Source organism: Hyposmocoma kahamanoa, unplaced genomic scaffold, assembly GCF_003589595.1.
Source record: "Hyposmocoma kahamanoa isolate Upper Pololo Valley unplaced genomic scaffold, ASM358959v1 132, whole genome shotgun sequence".
Taxonomy (NCBI): domain Eukaryota; kingdom Metazoa; phylum Arthropoda; class Insecta; order Lepidoptera; family Cosmopterigidae; genus Hyposmocoma; species Hyposmocoma kahamanoa.
Window position 1 is genome coordinate 696964 of NW_020653467.1, and position 9274 is coordinate 706237.

General features: G+C 34.6%; 1 pseudogene; it reads right to left on the reverse strand.

The window, feature by feature from the left end:
• Positions 1-6401: 6401 nt before the first annotated feature.
• LOC113240334 lies at positions 6402-7036 on the reverse strand (annotated as a pseudogene).
• Between the last annotated feature and the right edge of the window lie 2238 nt (positions 7037-9274).

Consider the following 9274-nt stretch of genomic DNA (forward strand, 5'->3'; position numbering starts at 1 on the left):
TACAAATTATGGTTTGTACATAATCTGTCAAAAAAGCAAGTGGACAAGCCATCAGTCATGATGAACCGAACTAGGGCAGCCCTGTACTTTGGGAGCCGATGACAATCCTCCGCCAGTAAACAATCTTACTAATATTTTACAACCAGTTAGGGAGACGTGTATACGATAGTGTAAGTAATGACAGGTTGCCAGCCTGTCGCTTACATATATGACATTATTAAACCCAATCCCTCAGTCGACTTTCACGACTTGCGCGGGATGATAAGCAGCTGATACATTCTATGCTTTTCGTCGGGTTCCAGATTGGCATGAAACAAATTTTTAATGTAGTTTACTTTATATATTTGAAATAAAAAATGTATAACCAAAATAGTGTCCTTAAACAAAGAAAATAAAACGCACACATGTTCCTCACGTGTATGCATAGGGTGCATACAATTTAGGTAAAAAGCAAATTAGAGCTTAGCACTTAATAAGAATTATACACCTAGAACTATACAAAACCTTTCTATCTCTCATATATCATCATTTAAAATAAATGTTTGTAATAAACATGAATGTCTTTCATTAAATAACTGTGATTACAATGTATTTCGAATTAAATTTTACGGGAACTCGTCAAAATACCGCGTATTAATTAACTAATGAGCCTAAATAAGTGATATTTCAGAGTACGGATACGGAAATTATAATTATACTGCTGAGTAATCAGTTCTAAGTACAAGATTTTCAATAGATTTACATCTTGCCAGAGCGTTTTTTGGAACTCCCTAATGAGCGGCAGATATTTTTATATTAGATTAACATACAACTGTAAATCACTTCACTAATTTTCGTGGTCAAAAAACAATAAATAGATAGAAAATATGTTTTATATTTAGTATAATGTACACTTTTCAACTGCTGGCCGTAAAATATTATAATGGCAAATTTTGCTACCAATCTAGACTTGATGGTTATTCTTAAGAGCGAAAACACTTCATTTGATCAAGAAGTGCTACTCGGGGCAGTGGCAACTCGACTAGGCGATAATCTTACTGACGAAAACCGTGTTACCCTGAAGGAATTTTGTCGGAGAATCACACGAGCTACAGAGATGGAAGAAATCCCACCGAAACAGTGAGACGTTTAGAAAGCAGTACGAGAATTGGCTTCAGACAAATGTTGATTCGCCAAGCTGCGTGCAAACAAATTTGCTCAATCAAATACAAGACTAGAGGAATTAGTAGAAGATTTCATCTCTCCAAAACCTTCGACGTCATCGTCAGTTAGCACGATGACAAAAAGATCCCGAAAATCCTTCGAAGATCTGGGAAACAAACAGAAGAAGAAAAGATCTGACGATAACAAAAACGAAGATCCAAATGAATTGGTCTACTCAGCTGCAGTACTTTTGGAAAAACAAGGCAATGAGGATATTGCGTCCGTTATCGAACATATGCTGAAGAATCCAGAATCAGCTACAAAAATAAATGTTTAAGAAATCAGATCATACATTTACACCGTAAAAGGCTCTAGGTTTGTTTCTTTCATTAAAGCTAACTAAGTGCCTAAGTGCCTTTTTGCACGTCATGCGATGTGCAAAAAGCTCCGACTCGATTTCAAGAAGTGGGCTGCGAGAGGAGATGAGCCCAAGAAAATGTTGGAGGCAAGGAAAAAAGAATCCAAGATATGTTTAAAGATAAGCTCAATCTTTTAATTGACATAGTAAAACAAGGTGTTGGAACAACTAATGACGAAAATACAGCAAGAAGATTCTTCGAGTATCCCGATAGAACTGCAGCAATTACTGGATTAGATGAGGATTTGGAGCGCAGATTTGCTGTAATTCTAGAAGCTATAACATCCGGGGAGGTAATTGATGTTACTAAATTTAATGACTATGCCTACAAAACAGCAGAGAAGTACGTGGAGTTATACGACTGGTATCACATGTTGTCGACCGTCCATAAATTGCTCTTACATGGAGCAGATATCATCACCAGCAATGCAATAATACGTATACGTAATAAGAAGCCTCAGAAGCCCGCAACAAATATTTTAGAAGGTTTTGAGAATACCCATTCGAGAAAAAGGAGCAAGCAAGCTTCGAACGAGGATATTCTCAATATGCTTGTACTTTCTACCGACCCTCTCATCAGTGCAAGTAGACCAAAATTAGTGACCAAGAAAAGGCACAATTTCTTCCCCGAAACTCTAGAATTAATTAAGTTTCAGGAAAATCAATCAGAATTTTTGGATGTATCCAATCTGGATCCGGATTCTAAACTGGAATCTGAAGAGAGTGATGCAGAAAATTAATTTGCATAGTGTTATTTATTATATACGTATTAAACATAAGGTATTAAAAGGATACTTTGTTGTATTTATTCATAATCATTTAAGTAAAGTTTATTTATTGTAATTTCTTGAAATTGACGAAAATGAATTTGTTGAAAAAAATCATTACACCATGTTGACGAATTTGTTGATGGAGGCATTTGACATTGAATTCGTATTGAAACGTATGTATCAACGTATATATATGTATTTAAACATTTTAAACCAATGTAATTAATTTGATTAATTGTATCTCCTCATTTTTGCTATTATTATTATTATTTTGTTCTTAATTTTTTTCTAATAATATATGGTTAAGTAGCTACATCTTAATAATGTGCATTTGTTATCTTTCGCATTAAAACTTGCGTCACCGAAATAATTTTTTTTTAATTAAAAAAATTCCGCAGTGTTTACCGTTATATGAAGTATGTCAAAAGATCGCAAATAATTAGTACTATAACAGTCTGTAAGGATATTACGGTTTTCCATGCGGTTCCACAGATATAATGATTTTTCATATCAGCTTCACACAATTTTTTTGAAAAAAAAAAAAAAAATAACTAGTCAGTTTTCATGTCAAACTAATTTACATAGACACTTTATATTAGAAGTCCCTAAGTCTATGAAAGCCAATTTTCAGCCCCCTGTGCGGCGCAGACACCGAAATTGGTTTACCTCGTGGTTTGGAGTGTTTCATGATAAACGTCTACTTTGTGACACTTTGTATAATTTTTTACAATTTACAATAAATAGACTTTCACTATTATTTATTAATATTTTTATTATAAAAATATTAATTATAGAAAATACAAATTCTAAAACTAAAATAATAAACGGAATAAAATTATGGAACTACCACTTGCGTGCATCATATTATTGTGGCATCGAATAAAGAACTCATACGTGCGTGCATCACATAGGAAAAACGTGAAAATTGGATGGGGATTTCCGAAAATGACTTTTCTGTCCATGAATGTAACAATATATACCAATTCCAACAAATTTGCAAAAAAAATTGCACGTGAGAGGTTCATTTCTGATTTCGAGCTGCACAGGGAACGTGTTAAACTAGAATAGTTCAAAAACTTTGCAAGTGAAACCTTAGAGGATGGAAAAAAATAAAGGAACAAGTCTAAGAGTGAAACTAACTGTTTAAATCAAAAGTGAAAATTCAGCAACTTGATACAAAACATCGTAACAAAATTGTATGATATATTACATATTTCGTTACTCAACGATAGAAAGCGGAAAAACAAATTTTGGGTAACGAACTACCTAATCCATGTTTCGAAATGTCGAGTCAATAGGCGCAAGATGCAACTAAAATGCCAAAGAGAAAGTCCATTTACAGATTTTTGCACTCTATTCCATTAAAACTGGACATTAAGAGTTATTAATTTATTATTATTATTAAGACATAAATAAAGTTTCCTTGGTCATATTATTATTTTAATTATTTTCGATTATTTACTTTGAATACACTTGTACTTTTCTGCATACTATTCAAAGATATTACTAGGTACTTGAAATGTGCGATATCCATTGTTTTTTTGTAAGTCAATGGCGATACCACAATAATTACAGACGGAAGTGCCGATAGCTTCAAAAAATGCAACTGCAACTTACAACAACAACTAAACTTAGGGTAGCCTGATCTAAGATGACGCATCCGGTAAGAGGACGCAATGTAGATTGCCGAGAAGTTATTTACAATACGCAACTAAGTTCAGTGTCATTTTGTAGTGCTGAGAAGTGAATATTGTTTTGCGGAAAAAATATCAAAAATTATTGAAAACCAAGAAACTACCTAAGTCTGGACATTTTTATGTACTTGCATAAAACTTTTTGGTATTTTCAAATTGTTACTGAGACTAAACTAAGCATATTTTTTTCAAATAGACTTCACTCGTCTAGAAACTTTAAATTCGTCTAGAGGTTAAACTGCAAACGATTGTGGTCACTTGCAACATATGGGGTTAGTAGCAGTTTTATTCTGAAATGGTTGAAGTGTGTAAGAGTACGCAACTTGACGTGTTGCAAGAGTATGCGCGTAGTCTCATACCATTTTTTTTACAATAGTGTAGGTACTTTTGAATAAAATTTCTGTCGCTGTGCCTCGTTCTAAATCAACTGAAACCTTTTGCGAGTGTAGTATTTTTAGAGGCTTAATAGACCTGAGGCATGTGCTCCGAATATGTTTGAAATATCGGCTGCAAGTGCGCCTGAAGCACCACCACCGCTCTAACTGAGGTATGTCCGTGTCACAAGTAGACTCTTCTCAGCTCTCCATGAGCAAAGGCCCGTGCATACCTAGACAAAAAATCACATTACCGGAAAGGTGTGGAGTTGTTTCGTGCAACCGAAAAACGAAGTCCTATCAAAAAAGGTGTTCAGTAGTCTTGCCGACGCACATGCGTACTCTTACTCATAGTACAGTGTAAGAGTACGCAAATCCCATTTTGCACATTATTATCAATTACAACCACACTATTAAATATAATTACTTTTCACGTTAGTATGAAAGAGTCAGATAAGTAGACTATAATATAAAACAATAGCTGATTTACTAACACTTTTTGTTTTCATTCTACACGGTCTCAAACCTTAAGTGCGTCGTCTTAAACCAGGCTACCCTATGTGTATTTCCAGATTTACTTTTCGCAAAATTAATCTCTCTAGTAATAAAATAGTATTTTATCTACACATATATCATAAACCCTCTATGATGTGTTCAAAAACCGCAAATTATGATCAGCTTAGGCTAAGAACTCATGGAGCGGTTTTCACCCGCGCCCGCCGCGGTTGCGGGACCGCGGCCTCCGAAGAATGTAGAAATGTATGCAAAATTTAGTAGCACATTTCACGACGCGTTTTACGCCCGCAGCGGAGACGGTTGCTCGCGGCGGCCGCAAACCGCGCGGTACGCGGTCACCCGCGCGCTTGGCGGGCGTGCGTCGCCTTGAAGATAAACTGTTTTGACAAAACAATTTTCTTTATTATATGTGACAATGTTGTTATAATTGCTTCGTAATATCATCGAATTCGATGTTATTATTACATTGAAACTTCGAACATCCCTGAAAAACAAAACAATTTGATTCGACCTCAATTCTAATATCAGTCGAGATGAAGTTTTATAGCAAACAATTTTAACATATTTCACACGTTACGTGATATCGAACGATATGATAGTTGGGGTCGACTCCAGTTTAGCTATGAATATGAATCTTTTGGGCTGAAATTTATAGTCCAATTATAAGCAAAGGTGGCGAGCTAAACAAGTTTCTCGTATTTCTATAACGAAGTTTGCCTAAGTTTAATCATGAAATTAAATTAAACTTTGAAACTTTATTTCTTGCTTAAACTTAGGCAAAGTTCATATTATAAATACGAGAGACTTGTTTAGCTCGCTATCTTTGCTTAGTCGAAGTCTAAGTTCGTTTTATAAATCTCAGGATGCTATGAATTAAATAAAAACTACGGTTGTGTGACATGCGTGATAAAAGTTTTTATTTGCCGCCATTTCGCCAGTCGTAACATGCGGTTCCTGAACACATCACAGAGAGCTTATAATATGTGTGTAGATAAAGCAGTGTACGTAAGTAACTGTACATAATTAGACATGAAAACACAAGTGTAATGTTTTTATCTTTATACTGTCTTTAATCTTTATTGAATATTTCATAGACAATAGAATTTTGATTCAGATTCAGAATTAAAAAGAGCGCCATTGTGATGGTCTATGAAATTATAATTGATAGATTAAAGTACAGGAGTAGAAAAATGTCGTGATCTCGTCGACACAACCTGAAAACTGGGGGTTGTAATAAGTTTGTACAAAACAATACACGTATTTCTACTCAATATCATATTTTCTTTCAACAAATTATCAACAATTATTAATGGTTACTAACTTTAAGGTTTAATTAAAATATAGTACATAATTAAGTTCATCACACCAGACTGCTGTTTAGTAATTCACATTTTCGCACTGTACACACAATAGCTGTACAAATAAATCTTAGGTAATATTATTGGCTTACATAAAACACCTTTAGAGATATTTTAGTTTATTTATTTTAGGTTGGTAGCTGGAGTTTCTTCCCTTTCAATATTTTAGTAATGTAGAGATAAAAGAAATCACAGTAGAGCACTGTCTGCACGACTCCAGCAATGATAGCAATGAGCTCATAATGATCTTCAACCACGTAGCGATATACCCAATTCAGTAAATAGAGAGCTCTATATGAACCAAGGGCAAACAGATATGGGAACTGATGCTCTTTGCCTCACCCGTCTTGGGCACCAGGAAAAGCTGTGTCAGGATAGCCACCGATTCCAAAAAGATTGAGAATGTCCATAAAACCTCCATGACTGTGAACTCATGAGTTACAAGTAGCGCCAGCACAAATATGGGAAACAACAGGAACTCAATCCGGAAGGTGTCGTGGTTGTGATCGTAGGTCGCCTTGAACTTCACGTACATTAGGTACACCGTCGCGTAGGAAGCAGCGATGAACACCAACTTCATGGCAGTGTTATATAAATGTACGTCGTCAACAAGTCTAAATAGCGCGCCGTGCACAACAGAGAACAGAATCTGCGACATTCCCGATATGCGATCTGCACATGATCTCGTTTTCCAGATTTTTAGCAATTATATTATAATAGCTAGGAGATGGGCTAAATCACCAAGTAAACGGAACATATTCATGTTTTACTATTTCACAAGACAATTATTTAGGGAAGATATACCGCGTACTTATACTTCTCATTCAAGCAAAAATGCCGAAATGATAACTAACAAGAATTAATTTTGAGTTTTTTTTATTATTAGCCGTCATTAATTTTACCAATAACTGTTAATGAAGTTATTTTATCGAATCTAAGTCGCGAATAGGTATTGTTTTTCCAAACAAACCAATGTTTCGGGCTCTCAGGTTCAGGAGGGTCACGGCTGGCAATCGCGACAACCCACGAACTCTCAATCGTTACTTCGTTAAATAAGTTTATTTCGTTAATAATAAGTAGGTAGTTAATGTTAATCATATAAATTTATTTTCTTACTTTATTGCTTATTTTCTACTAGGACCAATTATTACATTGAAGCCATAGACCAATCTGCTTAGACCAAATGCAGCTTGGAGACTTCACATATCTTCGAAAAGTTGTGAACCTGATGATTTAACATGAGTTACAACTATTACTTATTTATTCCATATTACACATGTACATTAAAAAGAACTTAATCCGGTTAGGGTGTAGCAAGGAGATTTAAAAACGAATTATTAAATTATTATATTTCTTATTTTAATTATTAAATGAGGTCGACGTGAGCTTTCCTTGAGTTGTGACATTGTGACTTTATTTTTAAGTTAAAAATTCTTTTGTAGAATAGTAAGTATTGTTCTTGGATGAGAAATTATTTTAGTTTATATTTAAATTTGTCAATGTTGTCTCCTTTTTTAATTAATATTGGAATTTTATTATAACTTAAAGTAGATCTGTACAATGGACTGTTTCTGTAGGTACATTTCTAATTTAGGTTGATGGAGAATCAGGTTATACAGGCCATGGGGATTTTTATTAAATTAAAAAAAAATAGTTGCTTTCCGATAAACAATGCTACATCGGATATATAAATATATATCCGATGTTACGGCAAAACAACTGTATCTAAGCATGAACAGCTATTTTTAAACGCTGTACGATGGACGATTGGACTATGTTGTAAAGGAAAATAAATGAAGAAACAATATTTTTAATAGCTTTTATTACAAATAAACAATTTTTTCACTCGGTGACAACTTACCCGATGAGGGGTGGCAGTTACTGTAGCAACCTAGGGGGGACGTATTCAACACGTCGGTACAACCAACCGTTAAAAGCATTTCAATTAAATTCTCCCTCTTATTTTATTTGTTAAGAAGATACACCCCATTTCAATTGACGACATCTGATATTGTCAACATCGAAGTGTATCCGTGGTATCGATCTACACCGGTTAGAAAACATCTGAATAAATATTTATAATTATACTATTATCGGTCTACACCGGTTAGAAAACATCTGAATAAATATTTATAATTATACTATGCACCGTTGATGTAATAGGCCACATTTGCACAATGACAATTTTTTAAGGTAGAGGTTTAAAGATTATACGAATAAAATTGGTCGATAAATTTTGTAAACTGGTAGAATTATAAAATTTCACATAATACATAATTTGTGTCACAAAGCTCAAAGTATTATTTTTATGACTTTCATGAAATAAGAGCACTTCCGACGTACTTTATTGTATTGTACGGACAACGGCACATCAGACACACATTTTTGTTCGAAAATCGCCTTGCAACGGAACAAGATACGTCAATGTGTAGCTTGATATGCTGGCGTGTGTACAAAGTGTATTATTATATGCAAATTGCGAAGTATTATCGCAGGATCTTCTTTTTTCGTAATGTGATGGGACGAACAAGTCGTGCGCCTGATGGTAACCGACACGCCTGTCTATAACAATTATGAATCACAAAGATCTGAGAAGCACTGCCACTGCGCCCGTTACCCTGATATATATAAGTATATACGAACGATATATACGAACTCTTTCACAAGAAGCGTTACTGCTACTAAAAGTCCCTCTTTAGAATATTATGTAACCTCGGCACCAGTGCATTATAAGTATTTTATTTCTAAAAGGGGTTATAAGGATTCGCACGACGGGTTTCGCTTCCATATTTATATTACTTATATGGCGAACGGCTAAAAGAAAGATATTCCCTATATGCTATAACTTGGGCCTTTACAAGGCGAGAGTGAATAGGCATTATTTAAGTGTGCATGCTACGTCGTGTACCGCATCATCACGTTCCATCAGGTGAAATGGAGATCAAATGCGCACTTATTTTTAATTTAAAAAACTTGTTATCTCCATAACCCTCTTCCTCAG